Below are 4,638 nucleotides of genomic sequence, written 5' to 3'. Positions count from 1 at the left end.
TATCTTCTTGTTGGATTGTTCCGTCTATTATTGTATAGTGTCCTTCTTTGTCTCTTGTTATAATCTTTGTTTAAAATATATATTTTTTGGATATAAGTATTGCTACCCCAGCTTTCATTTCACTTCTTTTGCATGATAAATGGTTTTCCATCCCTTCACTTGGAATCCTCAGTGTCTTTACATCTGAAATGAGTCTCTCATAGACAGCACATAGTTGAGTCTTGTAGTTTTATTCATTCTGTTATCCAGTGTCTTTTGATTAGAGCATTTAGTTCATTTACATTCAAAGTAATTATTGATAAGTATATGTTTATTGTCATTTTTAGTGGGTGTTTTTATAGTATTCTCTCTTCCTTTCTTCCCTTGCTATCTTCTCTCATGATTAGTTGGCTTTCTTTATTGATATACTTAGTTTCCTTTCTCTTTAGTTTTTGCCTATTACTGATTTCTTATTTGTGGTTACTGTTTGGTTTGTATATAACATCTGCATATAGCAATCTATATGAAGTTGATGGTTGCTTAAGTTTGAAGCCATTATTTACTCCTCCTTCCCCTGTGTTTTAGGTAAATGGTATTATTATACTTTACATTCTTTTATTATTATTATTTCTTAAATTATAGTTGATGCCTCTTTTTTAACCACAACTTAAAACAACAAAACAATAAGACACTGTGTCCTTAGCTTGGAGTAAGGGACTTCCTGGTCTGTTCAGAGAGGGTCATGTCATCCGTAGTATGAAAACCCAAGGTTCAGCAGTGTGGAATATTTTCTTCTTCATAAGGTAGATAAACATTATCTATGACAGTAGGTGACGTCACAGATAAACTTGTGAGGTGTGAGAAGTCAGAGGGGCACAAAGGGCCTATGCTGATAGTGAGTGAGCACTGAGTTCCAAAGAACCTCCATGTGATCTCAGCAGAGTTACTCTGATATCCCGATGTTGACTACATAAATAAATGTTGATGCAAAACAAACAAGTTCTTTGAAAGTTCCAGTTTGTCGCTTGCCTTTGGGCTCCTCCTGGTCTTTCCATACCCAAGCTTCCCTGCCTAGATAGGGCCAGGATGAGGAAGACAGTGGAAATGGGGAGCCAAGAGAACTGAGTTGAAAATGGTACTTCTGGAACTGCAGAAAGGGGCTTAAAAACTTTTGGTTTTGCTATGGAGATTTAGGCAAACCAAAAGCATAAAGAAGTAGGGAGGAAGGCACCTGAACATGTATATAAGTGAAGGGGTACAGGATGCGACATTCCAAAATGTGCCACTTTGGCATAAAGATTATTTCAGGTTAAAAGCAATAAAAACCCAACAGATGCAGGAAAAACTCTCAGTTTCCCCCATAACTGTGTAAATTTACTTTGGGAAGGCCTTTACATCCATTTATTTTGTGACTGCCTTGACTGGTTTTTACAGATATACTTATTTTTACTGCTTTTGTGCTTCTACCCGTACTTTTGGTCTTTCAACTCAAAGGTTCTCCTTTAAGTTTCTTACAGAGTTGGTTTGGTGGTGATGAATTCCTTCAAATTTTGTTTGTCTGGGAAACTAGCCTTCTATTCTGAATGATAGCCTTGCTAGATAAAGTTTTCTTGGCTGCTGATTTTTCCCCCTGGCACTCTGAATATATCATATCACTCTCCTGGCTTATAAAGTTTCTGCTGAAAAATCAGCTGATAACCTTATGGGGTTTCCCTTGTGTGTAACTGTTTTCTTTTCTCTTGCTTCTTTTAAAATTCTCTTTTATTATTCCTTCTTTTGTTTGCCATTTTAATTACTATGTGTAATTAAGTGTGTAAGTCTACTATGTGTAGACTTCCTTAGGTTGATTTTGTTAGGTGTTCTCTGTGCCTCCTGTATCTGGATTTGTTTTCTTCCCCAGATTAGGGAAGTTATCAGCTATTATTTCTTCAAATAATTTTTCTGCCCCCTTTTCTTTTTCTTCTCCTTCTTGAGTCCCTATAATGCAAATGTTATTTCACTTGATGGTGTCATTGAGTTTCCTGAGTCTGTTGTCATTTGGCATATTTTTTTCTCTCACCTGATTGGCTTGATTACTTTCTACTGCTCTGTCCTCCAGGTTTCAGGTCTATTCTTCTACTTCCTCTAGTCTATTTATTTCAACTCGTATATTTATTTTTTTAAAAATTATTTATTTGAGAGAGTGGAGGAGGGGCAGTAGGAGAGGGGTAGAGAATCCTATCTGAGCATGAAGCCCAATATGGGCCTCAATTCTAGGACCCTGAGGTCATGACCTGAACTGATATCAAGAGCTGGCCATTTAATTGACTGAGCCACCCAGGCACCCCTCCATCTAGTGTATTTTTAATTTCATTTATTGTGTTTATCTCTCATTGGTTATTTTTTATCTCTTTGTTAAAATTATCACTGAAGTCCTCTACATTTTTCCATGAATATTTTAAAGATCATTACTTTAAATTCTCTATCAGGCATGTTACTTATCTCCGTTTGGCTTAGGTGTCTTTCTGTGATTTTTCTCCTCTTTCATTTGAGACATAATTCACTGTCTCCTCATTTTGTCTAATTCTCTGTGTCTTTTTATGTGTGTTAGGAGAGTCATCTATATCTCTTGCTCTTGAAAGTAGTGGCCTCATGGAGAAGAGATCCTGTAGTGCCCTGCAGTAGTACAATGTCTCCCTTCACTGGAACTTGGCACTTCAAAGGTATTTTTACGTGTGTTGTATATGCCATGCTATTGTGGCTGAGCCACTTTTTTCTTCTGTTCAATGATCTGCAGTGGCTCTCTTTGCCTGTTGTGGGCAGTGTTTAGTCTTTGTGTTGTTAGTGGATCAGTCTGGGGTTGCCTTGGGCTACAGTTGAGTCAGACCAGGCATGTGCAAGATGCAATAGCTTTCATTGGTAGGCAGGGCCTGCAGTCAGACTAGCTATCTGCTCCCAGCCCATTGATGGGGCTGCAGTCTGACTGGTATGTGTGGTTATCTTTCTCTCTCTCCAGGGAAAAAAAATCTATTTGGAGTGGTTCTGTCAACTCTTGGGGGCTTATTGCACACTGCCAGGCTTGTGGTACCCCTTTGGATGGGCTCTAGTCAAGAGGAGGATGATTCAAAAGGTGCATGGGGGTGAGACACACAGTGTTTATAAGGTCTGTGTGCAGGTCCTCTGCAGGGGGCGGGGGGACCTTCATCACCAAGCCTGAGGCAGTCCTGGCTGGAGGGGGCAGATCCACTAAAGCACCCAGAGGGCAGGGCTAGCAAGCTTAGGTGGGGAGTGTAGTTGCTGCACTGTTTCCTGTAGGTGGCTGTGTGTTTATGGTGGGGAGCAGGGGAGGGAAATAACGCCTGCCAGTTCCTTTGTTCCTGGACCAGTCCCACAATGATCTCTGTCCCTCCAGAACATGTTCTGAGATAAATAAACTCTCACTCCCATATTCCCCAGCTGTTTTCCAAACTGCTGCTTCTATGCTCTTTCTCTGTAGACTGTCGTCTTGTCTGTGTAAGGGTGGGGACTCAGTTTCCTCTCACCCTCTGAGTGCTCCCAGAACAAAGCCCACTAATTTTTAAAAAAGATTTATTTACATAGAGAGAGAGAGAGAGAGAGAGAGAGAGAGAGAGCGCACAAGGAAGGGCAGAGGGAAAGGGAGAAAATCTCAAGCAGACTCTCTGCTGAGTGTGGAGTCCAACACGGGGCTAATTTCACAACCCTGAGATCATGACCTGAGGTGAAATCAATAATAGGAGGCTTAACCAACTGACCCACCCAGGCATCCCACACTAATTTTTAAAATTCCAGGTTTTATGTCTCATTGGTTGTAAGAACTCATGAAATTCAGCTTCCTGGTTTTCAAAGCCAACTGCTATGAGGATTCATCTTCCCTATGCAGGCTCCCCAGTGTGACAGTCTGTTTCTCTCCCCTCTCTATATCAGGGTGTCCTTCCCTCCTGCAGACAGTCCCACAGGTCTGTTTGGCTCGTGACTATATCTCCACCCTTCCTACACTCTTAAATGTGTTTTCTTCTCTACATTTAGTTGGGGAGTTTGTTCTGCCAGTATTAAGGTCATTTTCTTGGTTATTTACATTGATGTGAGTATTATCTAGTTGAACCTGTGGGATGAGGTTAGGGTCCTCCTGTCATTTTCCCATCAATCTTGGATTTAGTTTCTTGCCATTGGACTAAAGACTTAGTTCCTCACTGGCAGTTGGCCAGGGGCCTCCCTTAGTTCCTGTCATATGAGCTTCTCAATAGAGTATTTCACAATATGGCAGCAATCTTCTCTGAAAACAAGCAAGAGAATGAGAAAGGGAAAGCTAGATGGAAGTCAGAATCTTTATGAAACCTGATCTGAAAAGTGACATACTGTTGCTTTTGTTATATTCTATTCATTAGAAGTGAGTCACTAGGTCCAGCCCACTCTCAAGGGGGAAAAAGATTACACAAGAGTGTGGAGGAGGCAGGGATAATTTGGGATCATCTTAGAAGTTTGCCTACCACATTACTTTTATGGAAAGGCCTTTTTACCTAGGCTAGCTGGTTTGGAGTCGAAGGTCAACTAGTTCTCATTTTTATTTATTAGTTTTATTTATTTTTTTTTTTAAATGTAATTTATATACAGATTTAAATATCTTAATTTTTATTTTTTTTTAATTTTTTATTTATTTAT

Source organism: Vulpes lagopus, chromosome X (assembly GCF_018345385.1).
Source record: "Vulpes lagopus strain Blue_001 chromosome X, ASM1834538v1, whole genome shotgun sequence".
NCBI lineage: Eukaryota > Metazoa > Chordata > Mammalia > Carnivora > Canidae > Vulpes > Vulpes lagopus.
This window is presented reverse-complemented; position numbering follows the sequence as displayed.